The 25,638-nt window shown below is 44.8% G+C and overlaps 1 protein-coding gene across 4 annotated transcripts in view; it reads left to right on the forward strand.

Annotated features, from left to right (window-relative positions):
- The window catches only part of KCNQ3 (potassium voltage-gated channel subfamily Q member 3), a 151,990-nt gene that overhangs the window by 46,936 nt on the left and 79,416 nt on the right, over positions 1-25,638 (forward strand). The window lies entirely within an intron of this gene.

Raw genomic sequence — 25,638 nt, forward strand, 5'->3', positions numbered from 1 at the left:
CGTAGAATTTGGTTGACAGGGATAAAGATATACCACAGTTGTGAAAACTGTGGCTTATGGGCTGCATGGATCTCCCAGCATGCCGTTTGCAGCCTGTAGAGTGGGTGGGGCCAAAAATGTTGCCTTTAGGCTTTGCTTTTTATTTTAGTTTTGCGCTTTAAACATTAAGGCACTTATTTTACACTATCCTTAAATAGGTCCCCTTTGAGTTCTGATCCTCACCATTTGGGGAGTGCAGTTTTCCAAATTGTGTGCAAAATTTCATATTGCCTTTGAGCTGAGGGTACATTTCTTGCATATCTCTGTGATATAACTATACTTATGAAACCTTTTAGGTGCAATTTCTCTGGGGTTAATATGCTAATGAGGAACAAGAAATGTACAAAGTCCCTGTTGCATCTCAAAACATGAGCTTTTATAGACCAGGGACTGTTTCATCAGGTGTGTTAACGTTGTTTGCTAAAAAATGTGAGAACTGCATTCAGCACAAGAGATTTATTGGATGAAGAGCCACGTTGCTCTGTGGTGAATATGGATTGACAGATTTGCATTGTGCCAATGAAGTCTGTATTTGGGGATTCTACATCAGAAAAGAAACTACTGGTAATGAAATGAATTGGCAAAGAAAGAGGCAAAACTTTATTTTTATTTTATTTATTTATTTATTTATTGGTGCCTGATTTTTGGAAGTGGTTTGCTCTTGACTTTTTTCTAGGGCTGAGAGTGAGTGACTGGCCCAGGGTCACCCAGTTGCCTTCATGCTGGATTAGAACTCACAGTCTCCAAATTCTAGCCTAGTACTTTAACTACAATACCAAACTGGCTCTCAGTTAATTAATTATAATAATTAATGTAGTCACCCATCTCACATCAGTGACTCTAGGCAGCCAACAGAGGGTTAACACCAAAAACAGCAACTCAGTATAAAAAGAACCATCCAGCAACAAATCGTATAACATATGGGCAATATCTAAAAATCATTGCATATGTAATCCAAAAACAAGAACTAAACAAATCAACCATCAGGGCTTGTTTAACCTCCTTGCCAAAAAGCCTGGGGGAACAGCCAGGTCTTTCATGCCTTATGAAAAGTAAATAGGGTCAGGGCCACCTGGATCTCCAGGTGGATGCTGTTCCATAGGGCAGTTGCTGCAACAGAGAAGGCATGACTCCTAGTCCTACAAGATGACACTGCCTAACTGTAGAGACCAGGAGAATGCTAACCCTGCCAGTTCTGGTGGGGCGAGCCAAGACAGTTGGTTCCACAAATAACCTACCCTGTGCCATGTTTTATAAGTGATAACCAGCACCTTAAATTGCATCTGGAAGCCCACCAGAAGACAGTTCCTCTTGCAGAGCAGAGGTATTATGTAAGTGTATCATCAAATGCCCCAAACTGCCTGTACCACTGTATTCTGGATCAGTTGCAGCTTCTGAATGCTGTTCAAGAGCACATTAAAGTAATCCAACTGGAGATGATTAAGGTATGAATCACCATGACTGGGACTCCCGATCTAGAAACAGACGGATTCATACACAAGGCAAACCTGTGTACAGGCCCTCCTAGCTTTGGCTTCTTCCTGCTTTTTGAGCAGGAGCCATGAGTCCAGGAGGACCCCCAAATAGCATACCAGCTGTTTGGGGGAGTGCAACCTCATTCAGAGCCAAGGATGGAAAGTCTCTGAATCCAGAAGGGCTCAAAACCCACAACCACTCAGTCTTTCTAGAGTTGAACTGAAGTCTGCTGTTCTCCATCTAGACCCCCACAGCTTCCAGAAACTGGAAAAGAATCTTGATGGCATCACTTGATCAGCCTGGGATAAAGTTTAGGTATCATCAACATACGAGTGATACCTCACCCTTTTTCAATTGGTAACCTCCCCCAATGGATTCATGTAGATATTACATAAGAGCAGAGAGAGGATAGAGCTCTGAAGAATCCCACAGAGCAGGGGCCTTAGACTCAAGCTCTTCCCCCACGTCAACACTGACTGGAACTGGCCCAGGAGAAAGGCGAAGAACCACCCAATAGAGTGCCTCCACCTCCCAATCTCCTGAGCCACTCCAGAAGGATACCATGTTTGATGGTATTAAACTCCACTGAGAGATCAAACAGGGCTAGGATGGCACTGCCCCCATCCGAAGCCCACTAGAAGTCACTGACAAACATGATCAATGCCATCTTTGTGCCCTAACCAGATCTGAAATGGATCCAGATAATCCACTTCCTCCAGGTCATTCCTCCAGCTCACCACCTTTTCAACAACCATCCCTAAAATGGGAAAGTTGGAGACTGGATGGAAATTGTCCACTTTCTTGGAACCAGCGATGGCCTCTTAAGGAGAGAGAGGATAACCACCTTTTTCAAAACCATAAATAAAAGCTCTTTTGAATGCTGTCCTCACAGCTAGTTTTAGATTTAGGGCAAAAGGGATACTCAGATTTGGAAATCTAGTCATTTCAGCACCAAGACATTTCTTTATAAATATCAGAAGCATTTAGTCATCCCCTGGTTTTATCCCATTGCTGCAAGATTAAGCTACTGACACCCAAGATGATGCTTCCAATTAATGGTGTATCACGCCAACTTATTGTGCTTCCAATGCAGCTTATCTCTGCCTTGTGGCTTTAACGCCGGCATTTGCTGTTACCAGTTGCAGAGTGTTTTTAGCTAGTTTGAAAGTCAAATGCAGGAAAAATGGGATATAGCATTAAATGTGACTGGAAGCTTGCTCTCCTGCACATACTCTGAACAGGAACAAGTATTGGCATGTGGTTTGAAATTGGTTGTTGAATAAAATGCTGCTGTTCAGATTTTCACCACACGCACGCACACATACATGTGCATCTTTTATATTTTCATAGCTGTTCATCAACATAATCAGTGCTGAGGAAACAGCAGATTAGGGTAGTAACAAGGTGACTGATTAAGCTGGGCAGAGTCTGTAAACAAGATGAATGTATCACGGAATGACAAAAAGAACCCAGGGATGGAAGGCCACCGAATCTCACTCCTGTTTCTGCTCCATGCAGGAATCCGAATCAAAACATCCCTCACAGATGGCTGTCTAACCTGTCCTTGAACACACGTGCCACCACCGTCCTTGGAAATGGATTCCACTGCTGAAGGGCTCTTACCGTAGAATATGCTTGCTAAAATTTCAGTATTCTGTGCTCAACGGATGACAGAGAACGGATCTTGGTTTTTTCTTTGAAATATTCTTTCAGGTACCTGAAAGGCATTATGATATCCCCTCTCCCCCCGCCCCCTCCCCGGGTTTTCTCAGATCTATCCTAATAAGACTTAGTTTCCCATACCTTAGTCATCTTTGTTGCCCCTTTATTCTACAGACTCTCTTTCTCTGAATCTTTCTTAAAATGTGCCCAGAATTGAACACAAGCTGGGATCTGATCAAGGCAGCATAATGTTGAACTGACTTGCCGTGATTTTCAAACTGTCATTCCATTGATCCAACTTAAAACTGTATTTGCTGTTTTAGAAACCACACTGTGCTCTTGATTCAGACTCAGCTAATGCTCCAAGATTCCTTTTGCACATACTGGGCCAAACTAGGTATCCCCCAACCTATACCTATCCATTTGATTTCTGTTTTTTCTAGGTAAAGAACTTGGTGTTTGTGTCTGTTAAAGCTCATTCGGTCCTTTTCAGCCCACAACTCTATCAGGGTGGTTTTAAATTGTGTTTCTATCTTCTGGAATATTAGCCGTGTTACCCAGTTTTCATCTGCAAAAGACCCCTCTTCATTCAAATCATGGTTGCATTGTTTTCATGTAGTTCACTTGGGTTTTCGTCACCATTTGGGTAGGTGAAATCACAGGTATCCACATGTCAACATCCTTTTTTTCTGTGGTAGGAAAAAGTCTCAACTAGATAATGGGTTTGTTGCTTCTGTTCTGAATAGGGAATAGAGTGTGCTGTTGTAAATAGTATGCGTGCAATATCTTACTGTGATTATATCTGATTGGCAAAAGCTATATCTTGGCTAAAGATTCTAAATCAATAATGCCAGGCTGTGAAAAGATGAAAATATCCCCAAGTGTCACACTGTCCTCCTGCTTAATTACTGTGACTTTAGAGCTGGTCCAACAACCTGCTCTTCCAGTTCATTTGCATGCCAGGAGCATTACTGTTTGATGAGCTTCTATTAGGCAAATTGGAGAAGTGCTGTCAATTAATTATCTGTAGATTCAACACTGTGGCTTGCTTTATGATTAGGTGATTGTATGCTTAGCATTTTTATTAAAGAAGTCCCAGTTTTTGATCTCTGCTAGAGTTACTAGAAATGTTAGTACCTAAAGTTGTATTTTTTTTAAAGAAATGTAAGCTTTTAAGATGCAAGATGGCTCCACATCATAAAAAAAGCAGAACTCCAAATAAGCTTTCCTTTATCCCTGTATTATACGTGTATTCCTGATTTTAATGCACATTGACCCTTTTCTTTAATGATGCATTGGATAGGTTAATGGGCATCCATGGGATTTGTGTGGAGAGAGGGTAAGGAACATTACAACCACCCCAATATCATCACACAAATAATGCAAATTACATCCCTTTCATCATTTGTATGGTGACATCTGTCAGGTTCGGTCAGCACGGGGCTTCAGGGAAGCTCGCAGCCAGACCACGCGGAATCCACCGGCGGTAGCTAGCGGGGAAAAGAGGAACCGAAAGCGCCGCTAATTAACGGGCCACCTGCGCCCAGCCAAACAGGAAAACTGCAGCGGAAGCTTTTAACTATAAACTGATAACGGCGCGAGCCAGCAATGAACTGCAGCAGCAGCGCCGGGACCCCGGAGACCCGCAACGATCCCGAGGCGTGGGGAGGCAGCGGCGACTGGCGAGACAACCGCAAAGACAGAGGCCGGGCCCGGGGAACCCACGACGGGCGGCGGAATCCCGAGGCAGTATCGAGACCTGGCGGCAGCGTTCGGGGAGAAGGAGTCCGACCAGCTCCCACCACACCGGCCCAGTGATTGCGCCATCGAGTTAGAGCCAGGGGCGACCCTGCCTAAGCCGAAAATGTACTCCCTGTCAAGGAGAGAAATGGGGGCTCTGCGGGAGTTCATAGACAAGAACCTGGCGCGGGGGTTCATCCAACCCGCGAAGTCGCCATTAGTGGCCCCGGTACTATTCCGGGAGAAGAAGGATGGCTCGCTTCGAATGTGCGTGGACTACCGGGGGCTGAACGCAATCAGCACGGAGTACAAATACCCCCTCCCCCTGATGAAGGACTTGATGTCGCATCTGTCTAAGGGGAGGGTGTTCACAAAACTGGACTCGCGCGAAGCTTACTTCAGAGTCAGGATCTGCGCAAAAGATGAGTGGAAGACGGCGTTCAACACGCCGCTCGGAAGCTACCAGTTTTCCGTGATGCCGTTCGGATTAAAAGGGGCCCCGGGGGTATTTATGCAGCTAATAAATGAGGTGCTGCACGACCTACTCTATCGGGGCGTCCTGGTCTACCTGGACGACATCCTCATCTACACCGAAACCCTGGCGGAGCACGTGAGCCTGGTACGCACGGTGCTCCAGAGACTGCTGAAGGCACAGCTGTACGCGAAGCTATCGAAATGCGAGTTCCATCGAGAGCAACTAGACTACCTCGGCTACCGAATATCCAGCCGGGGAATTGAGATGGACCCGGCGAAAGTGAAGGATGTCCTGGGCTGGGAAGCGCCGCGAACCCGGAGGCAACTCCAAAGCTTCCTAGGGTTTGCGAACTTCTATAGACAGTTTATCCCGAACTTCGCCCAAATCGCCCTTCCCCTAACCGACCTGCTGAAGACCAAGGGCACTGGGAAACCCCCCAAGCCCAGCATGGCACTTGCGTGGACTGCAGAATGCCAGGGGGCGTTTGAGGAGCTAAAACGGCGGTTCACAGCGGAGCCGATCCTGCGCCATCCTGACCCAGATCGGCGGTTTATAATCCAAGTAGATGCATCAGACGTGGCAACGGGGGCAGTCCTGCTCCAGCCCAGCCCGGAGGGGGCCATCCACCCATGCGCCTACGCCTCCCGCAAATTCACCGAGACGGAGAGAAGGTGGATGGTGTGGGAGAAAGAGGCGTACGCAGTCAAGTGGGCACTGGCCACGTGGAGGCATCTACTGGAGGGGGCAGCTGAACCGTTCGAGGTGTGGACGGACCATAAGAACCTCGAGGCCCTGAAGACCCCGCGTAAGCTATCCCCCAAACAGGCGCGGTGGTCCCAGTACTTCGGGAGGTTCAGGTTCACACTAAAACACATCCCCGGGAAGCGCAACTTCCTAGCAGATGGACTGTCTCGCATGCCCCAGCACGCCAGCCTACGGGAGGAGATCGTGGACTCCATCATCCCTGCCAGCAGACTGGCTGCAAAGGCGGTGACCCGAAGCCAGACCAAGGGGGAGCGACGGGACGCGGCGCCTGAAGTAAGGCGAGGGTTCGCGGAGGCGGCGGAGCGGGACGCTTGGCTCAAGCAGAACCGAGAGGCGCTAACCTGCCAAGAGGGGTTGTGGTGGCACGAAGGAAAGCTGTACGTGCCCGAGGGTTGCCGACGGGAGGTCATGGAAAGAGCCCACGACAGCCGGAGCGCGGGGCATTACGGCTTCGTAAAGACGCTCCACTTAATCCGGCGGCAATTTTGGTGGCCCACACTCCGTAAGGACGTGGAGGCGTACTCGGGGGGTTGCCCGGTGTGCGCAACGGCGAAAGGGGCCAAAGGCAAACCTAGAGGGCTACTCGAGTCGGTAGCGGAACCCGACGGCCCATGGCAAGAGGTCGCCATGGACTTCATAGTAGAGCTCCCGGAGAGTAAGGGGAAGACCGCCATTTGGGTGGTTACGGACTTATTCTCTAAACAAGTGCACTTTGTAGCGTGCCGGCGAGTCCCCACGGCAGAGGGGTTGGCAAGACTGTTCGTGCAACATGTTTACCGGCTCCACGGCGCGCCCCGACGGGTCGTCAGCGATCGGGGCGGCAACTTCATCGCGCGTTTCTGGAGGGAGTTCCTGAAGCGGGTGGGGACGAAACAAGCCCTTTCTTCCGCGGCGCATCCACAGACGGACGGAGCCATGGAACGCCTGAACGGGGGGCTCGAACAGTACCTGCGCTGCTACGTGGGGCACCAACAGGACGATTGGGCAGAGCTACTACCATTCGCGGAAGTGGCATACAACAACGCCGTCCACAAGAGTACCGGGTTCTCTCCGTTCAAAGTAGCCACCGGGAGAGACTTCGTCCCCATGCCGGAGTTGCCTCAGCCGGAATCCCAGATCAACTCCCTGGACGCCTGGTTCGCCCAAATCGACGCGACCCGGCGAGCGGCGCACGCGGCATTGCAAAGAGCCAAAGCCGACTACAAGAAACACGCGGACCACAAGAGGCTCCCCGAGGAGCCGTGGAAAGTGGGGGACCAGGTGTATCTGTCAACCAAAAACCTAAAGACGCACCAGGCATCGAAAAAACTCAGCCCGAGGTTTGTGGGGCCGTTCCCCATTGCAGAGGTCATCAATCCAGTAACCGTCAGGCTGACGCTCCCGAAAAGCCTCGGAAGGATCCACCCGGTGTTTCATTGCAGCCTGCTAAAGCTGCACCAGCCGGGGAACGCCTGGCACAAGACAGAGGGAGTGCCACCACCCATCATGGTCGGGGGGGAGCAGCATTTCAAGATCAACCAGATACTGGACGCCCGGAGGCACAAGGGGCAGACCCAGCTCCTAGTGCAATGGAAACATTTTCCCAAGTCCCACAGCGAATGGGTGAGTAAAACCCACATAAGGGCACCGGACCTAGTGCGGGACTTTTACAAGAAATACCCCGGGAAGCCGAAATAGAGCCGGGGGGGGGGAATTGTCTTCAGGGGGGCGGTATGTCAGGTTCGGTCAGCACGGGGCTTCAGGGAAGCTCGCAGCCAGACCACGCGGAATCCACCGGCGGTAGCTAGCGGGGAAAAGAGGAACCGAAAGCGCCGCTAATTAACGAGCCACCTGCGGCCAGCTAAACAGGAAAACCGCAGCGGAAGCTTTTAATTATGAACTGATAACGGCGCGAGCAAGCAAGGAACGGGGCCGCAGGGCAGCGAAACAAGATCGCAACGCAGCACAGAACCCGCGGGTCTGCACGTAGCAGGGAGGAGCCAACCCAGCCGGAGGGGGACTGGCAATCAAGGACAATGGACTCTGACCGACCCTGCCATCATGAACGATCAGGGGGGACATTGGGGGGCCTAATAGCCCACAGCCGCAACGCGATCACGAGGCGGGAAAAAGCGCGGGAAGGGGGGAATATAACAAGTGATGCAATTGTACCAAGCCAGTCCTGGCTTTGCTTGTGACTACTACGTTACGCATGAGTAAACCTTCTTTGTGAACCACACGTGTCACGAGAGTTTCTCTGTCGAACGGGGCAAACCTTACAACATCATGATGCATGAGATTTCATCATGGCTTCTATCTCGTTCCCTATGGATAGATTTTGAAATTGTGTTGAAGAAAGGCTGTCCTATTCCTTGGTTGGCATTTGGAGGCTCCAAACAGACGCGAGGCTGTTTTTTCTCTGTCAAAGGTGACATGAGAACAGCACTTTCATTTTCATTTGTACTGAACAATTTTTGTTAGCCCTTCAGGAACCTGCCATTTTGACTGGAAATGAGAGCAGAACAAAGGCAAGCAATTTCTTCACCAGCCTCCCCCAACCTTCTGATGGACAACTGAGCTACAGTTTCCATCTTTCAATGGTCATTCTGCTGTGGGTAATGAAAGATGCTGCCCCACACTTCTGGAGGATATTCAGTTGGGGAAAGCTATACTGTAGACAGTTATGGTTCTCTCACCTTGTTTTTAAAGTTGCTGAAACAATTATTGTATCTGTAAGAAGCTCCAGTACTCCAGATCAGATCATTAATTCATTTAACTCACTATGGCCTGCACATCTGGTACCAGCTTTTGTGGATTTTTAGAGGGGGTTTCTCCAGCTGACCTGGACTTGTTAGGAGCTCTACATGGTGCTGCCCTTGAAAAGTATCCGGAAGCTTCAGTTGGTTCAGAATGCGGTGGCCCGCATAGTTTTGTGCAAGCCTAGATTTGCCCACGTGTCACCTCTCTTGCAGGAGCTGCATTGGCTGCTGATTTGCTTCCGGGTCCAATTCAAGGTGCTGGTTGTCACCTTTAAAGCCCTACATGGCTTGGGGCCAAGTTATTTGAAGGACTGCCTTCTTCCAGTTTCATCTGCCTGACCCACCAGATCGGGGAGGCAGGGTATGTTATGGGTCTGCCTTATTAATGTAATGGATGGCATGAGTGGGGAAGATTCTGGAATGGAGCTTCAAGGTTGTCAGGAGTGGGGAGAGACATTCCAGGGCAAGCGCCTCCTTGGCCCGCAGCGGGAGTGTGGGAGGACGAAGAAGATGAGGCTGACCCTCCCTGGAGTCTCATGGGTTGTAGCCACTAGTTGCTTTGGCATGGGTTTGGTCTGGTGAGACTTTGTCTATTAGGTGTGAGCTAATAAAGGAACTGAACTGTACTGGATTGCCTCGTTGCTGTTCTTGGGCTGAACCTGACATCAATCTTGCCAGACCAAACTCACGCCAAAGCAACTAGTGGCTGCAACCCGTGAGACTCCAGGGAGGTGTCAGCCTCATCCTCTTCATCCTCCCACACTCCTGCTGCGGGCCGGGGAGGCGCTTGCCCTGGAATGTCTCTCCCCACTCCTGACAACCTTGAAGCTCCATTCCAGAATCTTCCCCACTCATGCCATCCATTACAATTAAGGAAGTCGATCTAGTGGGACTGAGAAGAAGGACTTTCTTCGTGCTGGCTCCCTCCCTGTAGAACATCATCCCTGCAGAGATAAGACTGGCCCCCACCTTGATGCTCTTCCACAAGGCCCTGAAGACATGGTTTTGCCAGTGGGCCTGGGGATCCCAGGCCGATCCAGAGCCCATCAAATGGCTAGTGTAAATGTATTGTTGCCAGGGGGGTGGGGGGCTGTAGTGGGTTTTGTATTTGGGATTTTTATTCCTTTAAGCAGCCCAGAGTCACCATGAGTGAGTTGAGTGGCCATATAAATGTTAAACAAACAAATAAAACTGAAGCAAGGAAAATATGGGCTCTACCACTGAAAAGGGAGCTTTTGTAAATAAGTACAGGAAGTTAGATTGTTTTTGTCCATTATTGTATCTAGCTTGGTTTGGTTCCAGTAGTTGATTCTCCATATTTGCTGCTTGCCAGTGACTATCAGTCCACGCTAATGAGGTGATGAGTTGCAATTCAGTAACATCTGGAGCTGTCCACCTGTCATCAACTGACAGAAGTTACTCAGAGTTTTCAGGCAAGAATCTTTCTCAGTTTACATACTGATTGGTCATGGGACTTTCTTCATGAGAAGCGTGGAATCTACTGTGGAACGACAGTCCTTTTTCACAATCTGTCTTAGTTCTTGATATGGCCGGAAAGCTGCCTTTGGAATGTCTACAAATAATTTCTGGTTGTTTGTCCTCATCCATCTGCTACTCGGAATTACACTTTCCTGGAACTTGAAGTTTCCAATTAGCTATTTTTGGCTAACTAGCTGTTGGCAGAGCTCTTTTTCATGAGTCTATCTAAGTCTTTATTTTTAAAGATCATCTCATCTGGTGGTCATCATGCATGGAGCAGTAACTTTGTAACAGAGCTGCACATTGTGCAATGAAGAAATTCTCAATCATTCTCAAAGGTGTCAATCAAAGAAACCAGAGCTAGTATAAAACCATCTATTCTATACTCCTCCTCCATGAAAATTAGGGCTAACTTTCTTTCTGGCAAGGCTGATGAAACTGCTTCATTCCACTCATTAGGAATACAATACTTGCAACCTGTTTTGTCCCCAAAAAGGAAGGAGTGTGGATGCAAAAGTAAGCAGCCCAGAATATGGAAGCAAGTAGAGAGAGAAGATGGATGCTATTCTTGGTCAAACACTTGTCCTATCTCAGGGAGCAAGCCAGTAGAGGTCAGGATCTACCAGACAGCAAAAAACTTGCAAGCAATTGAAAGTACAGGGACATACATGCTCATACATCAAACTAAGTCATGAAGTGATTTATTTGATTTTGGCTTTAGTGTGTTAATCACACTTTATGGTTTAATGTCATGTGTGAACCCTGCCAGTTTGGCTTAATCAACCAACGGAAACAAAACATAACTTGTTCTACAGCTTCCAATATGAGTCATGGCTCCCCTTCTCCCCTTCTCTGGAGAAATTTGAAGGACCAGTCTTTTCACCGGTCTTTCATCCATGAACGAGCGGAGATGACAACTGCTGTGAAGATGAAAGACCGGTGAGAAGACTGGTCCTTCAGATTCAGTAACAAGGTTCAATCAGTGAGTGAATGTGGCCATCAAGTCCTTGTCAAAAAGGCTGTTTGTTCAAGATGGGTATCAGCATTTTTGAGATTGAAATTTAATGGTTTGATTTTAATCTCTCCTTTTTTGGAAAACTCATCAGGCATTCAGTAACCATATGGATCTAATTCAGATAATGACAGATAATCCAGGATGCAGGTTAGCCCAGCCCCTTGGATGCCAGTTAATTTGTTGGCATCTTTATGTCGGTCTAACACTTGTCATTTAGATTGCATTGACACATACTAGTTATCTAAATCAAGTGTCTGTTGTGTTCTTGGTGTTTTCTGAGCTTGGTTGCTTTTCTTGACTTTCAGTTATATCTTTTAAATGGTATGTAGATGTAGAAGTAGATGTGGTCAAGGAAAGAAACCATCAGCTCAGAGCATCTCCTCCCTTGCGGCCCACACCCAGATAAGCAGGAAACAGCACCAGATAAACAATCAGGGAAGAAACAATATCCAATCCAGGAACCAGCAGGGAAGAAACCACTTCCCAACCAAGACTGGCAGGGCTAGCTATTATATATAGTCAATGAACTCTACTCTCTTATGCATTGATGATGTTACCTAACCTGGTAATGAAACGTCTGCAAGAAAACAACCAAGCTCAGAGAATTCCAAGAACTGAACAGTTCAATACTGAGCTACATACATTCCTTACTATTGAAATGGGGTGTTGTTGTTAACGGTTTTCACCTTTCATGTTCATAATACGTCTGTGATGGAATGTATCTACGAGGAGGAGAATGATGTGGGAGATCAAGGCTATCAGGAGGGAAGGGGTGCATTCCAGGAGGGGAAAGGAGGCAATACAGTCCGCAGGGGGAGTGTGGGAAGCAAAAGAGGTTTAGGATAGCCAGTTTTAGAATCTCCCAGGGTATACCCACTAGTTGCTGTAGTATAGATTGAGTTTGGCAAGATTCTGTCTATAAGGTGTAAGCAGATAAAGGAACTATACTCGACTGGACTGTTTCACCATTATTCTTGAGCTGGGCCTGACAATATCTGAAGGTACGGACTTAGACATGAGGGGAGAAAGAAATGGAATCAAATCCCATATTCCCCCCTGCTATTAGGGCTAAGCGCTAATAAGATCTTGGATGTATGAAGGCCACAAGTTGGTGCAGTTCAAAGTGTGAATGAGGTTGTTCTCTGACCATTCACCCCAATCATTGTCCATGTAATTTAGATTGTTGGGATTCCCCCTTCCAGCTAAGACCAAGGAAGGCCATAGAGAAATTAATCTGTGTCCCAATGGGAAGTCCTATGGCTGCCAAGCCATCCCTACATTTGCGTATTCTCCTGTCCCCACAGGACCTCATAAAGTTCTTTCTTGATATGCAGCTGCATTCCATCAAAAGGCTAATGACCTTTTAGTTGTCGTAACTGGTAGTAACTACTTTCTTTTGGCTGGATTTGTTTGACTTCCCAAGAAATTTAATAATCCCACAGCAGCAACTTGGGGTGGGGCAAGTGGGGGAAGACGCATAACCAAATCTGAGGAAGAGCCGTATATTCACTGTGGTTTCTCTTGTACATTAATGGATTATTGATTGAAATAAATCAGCTTTGGCTGCGATGATGCGTTTTGCTGTGCTTGTGAAAATAGAACCGCTTGTGTGACTGTTAGTCTCCATAATGGATGGTATTCCAAAAGGCATTCAAAGTCAGTTTTTTGCCCAGCTTGGGCTATCTTTCCCTACCCATTTTTTTTTTTAAATCAGGGCAATTGATTAGGCCAGCATAGTTAACACAAAAGCTGGAGTCTTTTTCTTAATTCCTTACATTCTAGTTTTTGTCCAGGAAATTACAAGTACCGTTAAATAATAAGCAAACAAACAAACTCAATCCATGATTATTCAAAAGTAGGTTCCTGTTTGTTCAGAGGTCCTTATTCCCATGTATGGTTGCAGGAGGCTTTACTAGTGTATCACTTCTTCTTGATTAAAGTTTCTCAACATTTTAAGACAGGGATGTTAAGAGATCTTGTCAGATTTGTCCACTGACTCATCCTTTCACCAGCTTCTTTAGCAGGAAATCTATTTATTGGAAACACTCATGCAGATATGGACACAAGAAAAATACTCAAATAGTAGCTTTCAGAAGAAATTAGCATACAGAAGTTCTGATGGGGAATAGAAATAGCACCTCACCTGGGAGTTTAATGTTTTATGACTGACCCATCCCAGCAGCCATCAACGTGCCCTCAATGAGGCAAGGCGATTGCATTTGCAGAGCAGAGTCATTGTTCAGTTACAGAAAGGGGAAAAATAGCTTGGTTGTCATGTCCATCTCTAGCATATGCACTTTAAGACAGAGAGAAGGATAATGGTGTTGGCTAGCTGTGGAAGGGAAGGTTGCATTCGGTAACAATTAAAAGTTGTCTATACAGAATGGGAGAATCTTGGTTGCTGCTAACAAAATGGGAGTAGCACGGTGGAAGAACTGATAGATTTAAGGAGAATCATACAATGGGTTCAGAAGACAATTTGTAATTCAGAAGGCAAGTATGTTGGTGTCCATGAAACACCCTGCCTGGATTGTATTTTTTAAAAATTCTTTTCAATGGAAAGCTAGCATGTTGAAAAGGAAAATGCAAGATTCCAGTGCAATCTGTATTTCCTACAACACAGCTCAATCTTTGTAGGGAGCCCCTAAGCATACTCAGAAGAAAAAAAAAGGGAGACAGGACACAGTCCATTGATTTGCACTGAAGGGTGCTCCCTTGTCCTGAAAAGACAAAGTTAAGCTAAGGTGCAGGAGAATATTCAGGGAGGGGGAGCTCCTCACCTGAAATTTTAATTTTTGATGACTGATCCATCACAGCAGCCATCAACAAGCCCTCAAAATTCCATTATTGGCTCCAATAGATGGAGACTGAAGGACAAGACACCTTCTCTGGTCCTATTAAGTCATCCTGAAGATGTAGCTGGAGTGTGTGGGAATAAAGCATTGATGAGCACAAGTGGGCACCGATGGAGGCATCTCTTGGAGCTGATAAAGGTAATTATACAGTAGATGTGAAAAATGAAATTGTGCTAAACAGAAACCTTCCTCTGCAGCATCGTGAATTACTGTTAGTTAAAATGATACCCTTTGTCCTACCAGGTTTTCCATCATAGAGGTTTGCTAATGCATAGTTAAATCTTTGCCACCTAGCAGGATACTTCAGGCCCTAGGACCCCATCATGCTGCTTATTGGTACTACTGTGTCTGTCAGCAGCTCCCTTGATGCCCACCTGGTTCCTTGTTCTACTTGCCTTTGGGGAAAAAAATGAGATTGAGAGGTCCAGTCCTTCAGCCAGGAGTGATACAGAAATCATAGTCTGGAGACAGAAGATGTGTGTCTACCGTAAGTTGGAGTAATGGTCACTAACTTGGATGGCTTTAAAAGGGGGTTGGATATGTTAATGATAGATAGGTTTACCAAGGGTTATCAATCTTTAAGATTCAATATGCTTCCATTGACAACCACATAAGTATGCCTTTTCCAGGATGATCTGTCCTCAACCCATTCCTTCAAATCTTCCAGTGATGCATACATCCTCACTAATTGAGTCCCTAATTTTTCCTTCTACGTTTCTCAACATTGTAAGCTTCCCAGAGAGCTAAGTATTTGCATAATGTGTCCAAAATATGAAAAAAACTGAACCTGGTCATTTGGGCCTCGGGTGAGATCTCTGGGTTGATTTGTTTGGTGATCCATTTGTTTGTTTTCTTGGCTGTTCATAGTATTCTCAAGAGTCTTCTCAAACACCAGTGTTCAAAAGCATCGATATTCCTCTATTCTGCTTCTTCAGAGTCCAGTTTTTGCTTCCATGGAGTGTTCATTGCCTGTACAATTCTGATTGTTGTAGGTATAGACATATCATGGCATCTCTCCAAAGCCTTCATTGTTATCCTGCCAAGTGCTAATCCGTGGCATATTTTCTCACTGCTGGTTCCTTTACCATTGACAGTCAATCTTAAAGGGCAGAAGCTATCCACCACTTCAGCATATTCACTGTCAGTCCTAAGACTGACTGCTGTACCTGTTGTCATTAGTTTGCTCTTCTTTATATTTAGTCTTAGTCCCACTTTTTCACAGTGGTCCTTAGCTTTTGTTCGTAGAGATTGAAGGTTATTTGAAAGCTCAGAGTATTGGCATCAGCACAATGCAGATTATCGGTGTTTCCTCCTCCAGTTTTAAAACCACACTCATCTTCCAATCTAACCTACCTTAAGTTATATTCAGCGTATAGTTGAATAAATAAGGGGAGAGTATACAGCCTTGTCTAACCTTTTGCAGAACTGGAGGCAGTCTGCTTTGTCACGCTCCATCTGGATTGCTGATTCCTGTCCTGTGTATAAGTTTTGCCTGAGGACAATAAGGTGTTCTGGGATTCCCATTTTCCTAAGCATATTCCACAGTCTGACATGGTTGACACAATGGAAAGCCTTTCTCTGATTAATGAAGCACATATTGACTGGGGTTTTTGTACTCTTTGTCTTACTCCACCATACATCAGCGATGAGGTCTCTTTTTCCCTGGCCTTTTCTAAAACCTGCTTGAATATCTGGTATCTTCCTTTCCATGTACAGCTCTAATCTGCATTGGATAATCCGAAAAATTGTTTTGCTAACATGTGAAATTAAGGATATTGTACAGTAGTTTGCACACTCCATTAAGTCTCCTTTCTTTGTTATTAGTAGGTAGACTGACCTCTTCCAACCTGTCGGCCACTGTGTTGCTCTCTAGGTTTGCCAGCATTATTTTGTTAGAATTTACTAATTCTTCTTCTGTTACTTGCCATATGTTTGCAGATATTCCATCAATTCCAGTGGCCTTCTGACTTGGTAATGACCAGAGTGCTGATCTAATTGTAGAACTAACATTTCCAGGCTCCTAGTCCAGCAACTTGCCCACTACATCAAACTGGTTCATCTTCAGAAACTTGCACCCCCTCTAAAATCTCCCCCCCCCCTTCAGTTTGTCTTCTTCTAGGCCACACAGTTCCTATTTCCCTTTTTTATGTGCAATCATTATCTCTAAATACGTGCAGAATAGCAGCGTGACGACTAGGGACGCTTTGAACTAAGGAATTTATGGGAATACCGCTAACACCTACATCAGTTTGAGAAGCACAAAATGCCAAGGCATTACAGGGCACCACATGCTGTTCTTAGCAGATGCTTTTCTCAGCTGAGGCCCAGACGAGCTTGCAGAAATTCTCAAGGAGGCATTGTGGCCTTCGCTTGTTGTGAAAGGAAACTGTTTTTGAAATAGATCTCTCCTTGTTGCTGGTGTGGGTGATGTGGGGAATGCTGCATGATGGGAGATGTTATTGGGGTCAGCCAATGAATTCATTTGCTTGTGGCACCATTTTCACAGGGAAAGCATGAAGGAATACAAGCCAGTATCGGGCATGCTGATTATATATATCCATATTAAATCAACCGTTTGCATGCCTATCTTTCTATAGGCAACATGGCATAAGTAGGCAAAAGAGAGCCCTGAGGTTTGCAAGAATACCCGAAAGCTATAAGATAGAAAGATCTAAGATGATGAAATCTCAAAAATAGCCTCAGGATTATCTACGTCCAATCAATATGCTTAGATGTTGTTTTAGAGTTAAATCTTCCTTTGCCTTTTGGGGACGAAGGAGAGAAACAGATTGTTCTTTTCTGAAATGTTCTCCAGGTATGGGCTATAGAAATAGTTTTGGGAGTGGGGATTGCAAGAATTTTCAACACTTTGTAGGATTTTTTGTTCATTTTATTGTTAGTTGTTTCATTTTTTCCTATCTGCTTTTGCATTTAGGAATTTGATATTATTTGGCTTAAATTTCTCCTAAGAAAATTACTGCAGGTAGTGCTTGAGTTACAACAGCAGTTGGACTGGAATGCCATCGCTAAGTGATGCAGTTGTAAACATGACATTATGTGACCGCATTGCTTAGGGATAGCAATTCTGGCAGTCCTGGTTGCCATCGTTAAACAAGGACTGCACTGGTCATTAAGCGAGGACCTTGAGTGACTGCAACTTTTGACTCCCTGCCAGCTTGAGGGAAGCTGGTAGGGAATGTCGGAAATCGCAATCCCGTGACCGCAGGGACACCGCAGTGGCTGGAATTCGAAGAACTGGTCGTAAGTCTCCCTTGTTCAGTGCTGTTGTTGAAGTCCACACGTCTTAAAGTTGTCAAGGTTGAGAAGCCCTGCAATATACTATAGTCTATTACTATTACTTATTACCTGTTACAGTTACCTGTATACTATGATCTATACCAGCATGCTGGCTGGGGAATTCTGGGAGTTGAAGTCCACACATCTTCAAGTTGCCAAGGCTGAGACACACTGCTCTATATTATTACTAGTATGCATCAACATTTGTTTCTTAACAAATGTTCTGTCTTAAGTCCCCTCTCCCTGAGATTTCTTCTCCTTTTTCTGTTCATGGCCAGCACATAGAGCTCTTGTACCTTTTTTTACATTCTGCTTTGTCTTGCTGGGCCTCCCTACTTTTCTTCTCTTTTGGACCATCTTCTCCTTCTGAAGGCAAAACGCCTTCTTTTGTTTGGCTGTTGTACTCCATTAACTGGTGGCTGTAGATCTCCAAAACATGCATCTTCTCCCTTCTCCTCTGGTTTCCTCCTGCACCTTGGTCAAGGTTGCAGCTTTATTGGCAACGCTGCTGTGCTGACCCTGAGGAGAAGGGTCAGATGGGAGGGAAAGAAGGCAGCCCAGGGGCCTGCAATTTTGTTCAAGCAGCCTGCTCTTCCACCCAGTCAAAATGCTGGTTTTGGCCTTTAAAGCCCTAAACAAATTAGGACCACGTTACCTGACAGAGCACCTTCTCCCATATGTATCTCTCTGGGCCTTAAGACAATCTAATGGAGTGAGGTGGGCCTCTGCAAGGAAGAAATTTTTTCTGCGGTGGCCCCCTCCCCCATTGGTGGAACTCCCTCCCTGGAGAGGCTCAACCAGCACCAACACTAATGTCACTTTGGGGCCAAATGAAGAAGTTTCTATTTTCTGAGTCTTTTAATTTAATCATATTTTGATTCTATTTTAATTTTAATTCTATTTTAATTAGTTTTACTTTTTGAATGCCTGCCCTGCAGCTGCCTAGTTCATATGGTGTTTTTATTTTTGCCTGTTATTGTATGTTTTTATTCAAATGGTATTTGTTTGTAAATGCATTTTATTGTAAAGGGCCCAGAGAGCTCTGGTTAAAGGCCAGTTTTAAAAATGTAATAAATAAATAAAAAATAAATAATATGTGGTCATTTTTTTAAAATTGTCATGGTGAGTGGTGGTCACCTATGGCATTGCCCATGTGTTTTCAAACTTATTACAACCATAAAGATTAGGAACATGTTTTCTTTTCTCTCTCATTTTCTCTGTATTTATTTTTATCTGAAATTGATAAGTTGGCAATTGTTGCAGGTGGCCAGGATAATTACAAGAACTTGAAAGGATACACCTCTGGGGAACTGTCCAAAAAGCTGGGGATAGTCAGTGCAACATTTCAAATGGAAGGTCGTATTGCGAATAGGTACATTGATAGATGGCAATTTGAGCTTTGCTCATGATGAGGCTTTGTGGCCAACGGTGAATGCCTTGAGCAACTTAGACAAGTCCTGCCAGGCTGTTCCATTTGCTAGATATAGTTCACTGGCAAGATACAGTGGTACCTCGGTTCACAAACTTAATTTGTTTCACGACTCTAGTCGCGAACCGAATTGGTCACCAACCGAATCAAATTTTCCCATAAGATTCAATGTAAATATGGTTAATCCGTTCTGAACCATATGTATTTTTTTTTAAAACCACAAAAATGTGAAACAAAGTACAGTACAGTACAGTACAGTACAGTACAGTACAGTACGAAGAGAGAGAAAGCTAACCTTGCTCGAGGTGACTTCTGGTGTGGAGGACAGGAAGGCGGGTGGGGAGGCGGTTATTGCTTGGAGGGAGAGTCCCCCTCCCTACAGGAAGCCACGACCATGTGTCACAGCAGGGAAAATGGCCGCGCCCGATGCGGAGGTCACGAACGGAAGCAAAGTTTTGCAAACCGTGCTGTTCGTGAACTGAATTGTTCGTGAACAGAAGCATTCGTGAACCGAGGTCTTACTGTATCATGATTCAGAGAAGAGACCAGATTTTCTACATGAAAGTTCTTTTTTTCTTTGAGTAAGCAAGGAATAGTTGGAACTGTAGAAACAGATTTTATTTATTTATGTTATTTATTGGATTTCAGGGCCAACCAGACTCCAAAAAGACTCTGGGTGGCTTACAGTATTTAAAAGAATACATTATTTAAAGAAACATGACCATTTCTTGGGGGGTCTTGGGCATCAGACCATTGTGGTGGTGATAGTAAAAGCATTAGGATTGCGTAGCTTTGATGCTTTTCTACCCATATTTATCAGCACATGCATCAACCTGTGTTGTTCACTTGAAAGCTCTGAACCTGTGCTGGTAATTTCCATGCAAACCTAGATTGAAAGTATATCCTTTTGAGCTCAGCAGAGCTTCCAGTGTAGCCTGCTAATTTAGAATTGCAGCCTCGGTTGATGTGATGGAATGGAATTATGAAGGCCAAGCTCAGGGAGACAAACAGATTGATGTCAGGCCTAGCCCAAGGAACTCCAAGACACAATGCCAATTCAGTCCAGCTATGTTTATTAGCTACAACTCTAGCAAGAATCTTCCCAGACTAAAACCTCAGTTCCCAAAGTCCTCCAGCCACAACAGTGTGAATTCCTCAGGGAGGTGCCAGTCTCATCCTCTTGTTCCTCCCACACAGTTGTGGTGAGCTAAGAAGATGTTTGTCTCCCTGAGCTTGGCCTTCATAATTCCATTCCATCACAGTTGATCAGCAGTGTTCTCTACAGCCCCTAACATGGGTCTACAGGCAAGTCTCCATTCTGTTTTTCTAGCCTGCTGGCTCCTTTCTGTCAGGATAGATGAAATGTTGGGAAACAATATGAATCTGGGATGGGAAGAGGAACAGAAATTCTTCTTTTGGTGAGCAGAGCACAATCTTAGAAAACGGCCCAGATTCTCAAAGCATGTTCACATAGTATGACATCCCTGCCACCCTTTCAAGAAAGAAAAGTGACCATCAGATATACCAGATGTAGGCAGACATTTTGGTCCTAGGTGACTTAATTTGGCTACTGGGTTGGAGATCACACTCTTGTGGATGCATCCCTTTGCACACAGATAGAAACACATGCGTGCCCACATAGATACACTAGTGTCAGCCCCATTAAGTAGACACTAGCTGGAAATCAACTCTGATTGTTTGCAAGTCAGATTGTGCTATGCCTCTCCCCCTTTGTATACTCTAGTGAATTAGACAGGTGTCTGTCTGAGCCACTTCCAGATGTTATTTTGTTTTTCTGGACTTAAAAAATGCTTCAGCCTCTTTTGCCTAGGGAGTGGTTCCTGCATATATCCATCAAGGTCATCTTCTTTAACTTTCTATAACTAGTCCCATGCAGTAATTGTCTCTAGATAGAAATCTAGAGTGGAAGGGATATTTCTACCATCATGTCCACCCACCTGCTCAGTATAGGAGTTCAGATTAAAATACTCTAAGAAATGGTTCTCCTGCCTCTTCCTGAATATATCCAGTGAAGGCGAGATCATTACCTCCCTTGGTAACTGGATCCACAGTTGAGCTGTTCTTACTGCTAGAAAGTTTTCTCTGACATTCCAAAATCTGTGTTCCTCACTATTATTTGTGTCCTCTCTCTTGGGATGATGCACAAAGAGGTGATGGTTTTCTTCTGGGTGAAAACCCTTCAGATCCTTCTGGTATATGGTTATTTCCCACCTGAGTCTTTTTTTCCTAATCACACTTAGTTTTTAGAACTTCAGATTAGTCTCATTATTTCTTATACATTTTAGCAATTCTTCCTAAGAGGGATAAGAACTGATTTCAGGGTGATAAGCAAGACAGAAGGAGAAAGAGAGAGAGGCACATCTTCCTGAGTCTCTGGGCCTGCAGGGTGTATAACAGTGGGCCATAGGTTGCCTGTTTGTAATATATACTTATAATAAATTCAGGTGCTAAGTTATTAGGGCTGAGTAAGGGAAGTGAAAGAGGTGTTGCCATTCTTTGGAGAATCCCCATGTTTAAAAAAGTAGGAAAACATGATTAGGAAATAAGATCTAAAAGGGGAAGAAAAACTACAGCAGTGCTTGATGAAGACTGCCCATATTTAATGGCTACTGAATAGAAGAACTGGGCCAAAGAATGGGGAAATGGCGTAGTGGACAATAGAGAATGAGAGGGGAGGTTGGATGGAGGAGCGTATGTACATTGGGCAATAGGGACACTGCCAACAGGACAGCCAGGAAGGAAAGACAGAAGGAATATATATGGCAAATTCCCTATGGATAAGGAGGACATCTCAAGTTTGCCAGTAGAAGCTACTTGATAGGAACCTGATACACCAAAAATGTTGTTCCATTTTTATGGTTGCTTGACATCCATTTCTCAAACAAAAATAGTTTGAGTCCAAGAGAGGAATGGTAGCTCAAACTGATTTATGGACTAAGTATCAGCAGCATTTCTATAGCAGCTATATTAGCTGCCAGAGATAGATGATTCCCCTGTATTATATGGCAACGGTAAGCCAGGGCTGCTGCTACATGCTTGTAAAATTGTAAACTGGGTTGCAGAGCTTCCTTTGGCTCAGGGTCCATACCAGGCATTGGGTAGCACCAGGCCTGGGGAGGTAGGCTGGGCTGAGAAAGATTGATTGGTCAAGGTTCCACCCAGTAGGCTTCCATGGTTGAAAGTGGACTTGAAGATGGCTTTTGCATGTCCTAGTCCAACAATTTATTGCTACATCACACTGCGGTGAGCTGCCCAGCAATATTGGGCAATTGAGGTCTCTGCATTGGTCTCTGTGTCCCAAAAAGTGTCTTAAGAAGATGCTTTCTTGCAGACTCAAACTTGTACCTTTTTGAAAATGCAAATGGATTTTAGTTTAAGAATGAGAGCAACAACTCTGAATCGTGATTCTCCACATGTTTCAATACATGGAAGGGGGAATACTAGAAATTTACAACTAATGAAATATTGAAGAGACCAATTACCTAATCTTCTCCTGGGAATTTGACAGATGAATTTACTGCAGGCAAGTGTTGTGCTGTCAGTGGGGTTTTTTAGTTCTCAGATGAACAGTTGGATTCATATTGGGCTCAGCTGAAATGTGGTTTGTTTGCTTTGGGCTTAGCCAAATGTATGAACCTAGCCAAGAGGGTAATGGGAAGATGTCCATGTGGCATTGTGACAGTTCCATATTGGTCAGAGGGCTGGGCTTGAAATGAGGCTCAGATATTCTCATCAGCCATATATCTCACTGGGTGACTCTGTCTAATATACTGCTCAGGACCATTATAGGCATATAATGGAGACAGGAGGCAAGGAGAACTAGTACTCTGCAGAGAGTGTACAAAGAGTGCAGAGAAGAGCAAGAAAGGAATTGGGTATGCTCAGCCTAAAGAAGAGGAGGCTAAAGGGAGACATGCTGGTACTCTTCTAATACCTGAAGGGATGTCACAGGGAAGAGGGGGTGGGTTTGTTCTCCATAGTACCTAAAACTAAGAGAAGATCCAACAGGTAGAAGTTCTTCAGAGGGAGATCCAAACTCAAAACAGAAGGAATTTCCCAAGAGATGTTAAGCAGTGGAACAGCCTGTCTTTCGGAGTAGTGGGGGATCCACCATTGGAGATTTGCAAACAAAGGTTGGGCAGCCATTTCTCTGGAATAGTGTGGGGATTCCTACTCTAGGCAGGAGTTGGATTAAAAGGCTTTCAAGGTCTTTCCCAACCCTATGACTATCCTAGCCAGAAGAGTTCTTGGATCACAATCTCCCTGAATCTAAAAAGAAGTATGGGCTATCAGTTGCATCAGCCTATCAGCTTTGCACATGGCCAAGTGGCCACTGGGCAGTGGTGCACCTCTTCCATTAAGACCATGCCTTGGTTGCAAAACTGCAAGTTGGCAGCAATTAGATACAACCTCCACCATTAACTCTTTGTTGTCCCTCTAGTGCAGTGTTTCTCAATCTTGGCAGCTTTAAACTGCGTGGATTTCAACTCCCAGAATTCCCCAGCCAGCATCTTAATTTCTGTTAAGACTACTAAGAAAGCTGCAAAGATGTAGCCCCCCAGAGTTGAACTTTACTTCAGGACATCTCTTTTTTCTTTTAGACCCTCTGTTATTTGAGGTCCACTGATTTTTTGTGGGATTGCTTTCATGCTGCAGAAAACAGTATGCAGTCATACAAGAGCAGCGTCTTGTCCCTCCATCTCCTAGTAGCCCGTAGGACATATCAGGGTCAAAGCTTCATGGAAGAACATAAAAACAGGAATGACATCATTCATGAACAGCATCAGTATTTTAGTAATGAATAGCTCTTAATTACCACCCGCCTGCTTTCTTCTTGTCCTTCCTTCTGGAAGACAGTCTAACTTAATTTTTTAAAAAATCTAATGTCAGAGGCCATCTATGACCTCTCCAGCTCATGAAGGAGAGCCTGCAATTTCCGGCTTTTAATCTTGTCCCAAGGTTCCTGCGCGGGCCACATGCAACCACCATGACAGGCTTACATTCAGAATGTCTGGGGTTTTTTTTTGCTTCTGATCAAAAAGGATATCTGATGGTCTATTTTATCTTCAGCAATTCTTATCCCTCTCCAGTTCTTTGCATATGTGAGTGGGGGCAGGAGGGGGTCGGACTACACATTATCTTAAAGCCATTGCTGGCAGCTGCATCTTGTTCTTGTTTTGTTTGAAAGTAAATATAGAGGACCCTGAAACAGGCAAAATTAGCCTTGTTCTGATTGCCACACTTAAACCCGCCTTCTGCCTGTGTTGTGGTCCTAGGGTGAAATAGATCCCTGCGTGTATTCTAGCATAAAATAAAATATAACAAAATAAAATAATATAATATAAAATAAAATAAGCAATGCCAGCTATGCTTTTCTTATATTGGCTGAGTTCCTCAATCCCATCTAGACTAGGTTAACATGGAATTGGGTGGTTTGTAATTTAGTGTGTTGTGGGAACCCAGTCATTGTCTTTGCAGGTTGTGTGAATCTGTTCAACCTTTTAAACCATTATGTGATATATTTATGTGGGGACAACATGCATGAATACAGAAAATGTATTTTGTTATCTTGAGTTTAAACTCTTCAGCGTGTTGGGTGAATCTGGGCATCATTTCTTACAACTGTGGTTTTAATCTGGTTAGCTAAAGACAATGGCTGCATTTCTGTTAGTGTTAGATTTGGTTGGTTTTGCGTGTGGGATGTTTTCCTTGAGCCTAGCTTGTTTGTTTCATTTGTGGTTCTCTAGATTGTACACATCCAGAAAATTGGTTAATTTAGCAGCCAGGTCAAGGCTATGTTGAGCATGAAACTGAGCCAACTCAGGTAGGCAGTGAAGGACAGGAAGGCCTGGCGCAATATGGTTCATGGGGTCACGAAGAGTCGGACACGACTTAACGACTGAACAACAACAAGGCTATATGAATGCAATCTATGTAATGTGTTACTCTGCAAGCAAAGGAGGCCCCCAACTTAGTGTCAGATGTGAGATATTAACATTGAAAAGTAAGCATGTGCAGAGACTACCCTAATGGATTTGGGGGCTAATCTGCAGATCTGAACATGGCCTCATCCAGACTGGATGGTTCTGGAAGTGTTTTGACATGTTCATTCAGAAGAAGTAGGAATGGGTTATAATGGCCCATTTTAGGTTTCTGAAGAGAGCTAGTGTGATGTAGTGCTGAAGGTGTAAAACTAAGACCAGGGTGTACCCAGTTCAAATCCACCATCAGCCATGGAAGGTTACTGAGGAATCACTCTCAGTTCAATTTGCTTCACAAGGTTGCTGTTGTTGGGTAAAATTGTGGGAGGGAGTATATATGTGCTGCCTTCAGCTCCTGGAAGAAAAGATCATAAATCTAGTGAATAATAATAAATATATAAGGTTTGAAAGGGAACGTGTTGCACCTTTCCCTACTGAAAAGAGGTTTTGTCAGCTAATGCATCACGCACCTTTTTTGGATTTCTACACTATTCTACAAACAGGGAGAGAGACAGTTGCGTACACGGATCATGCACAACGTGATCTCATTTTGGTTCTGAAAGCACTGGTGATCCATTTTGTTCCGGTGCCCGAGTTCCAACATTTCAGCATAATTTAATTTAATTTAATTTATACGTCAAAGCAGAGGGCAACAGATTAATACCG

The sequence above is a fragment of the Python bivittatus genome, unplaced genomic scaffold (assembly GCF_059951505.1).
Source record: "Python bivittatus isolate LINGU-HERP-01145 unplaced genomic scaffold, Pbiv_v1 ctg000590_np1212, whole genome shotgun sequence".
Lineage (NCBI taxonomy): Eukaryota > Metazoa > Chordata > Lepidosauria > Squamata > Pythonidae > Python > Python bivittatus.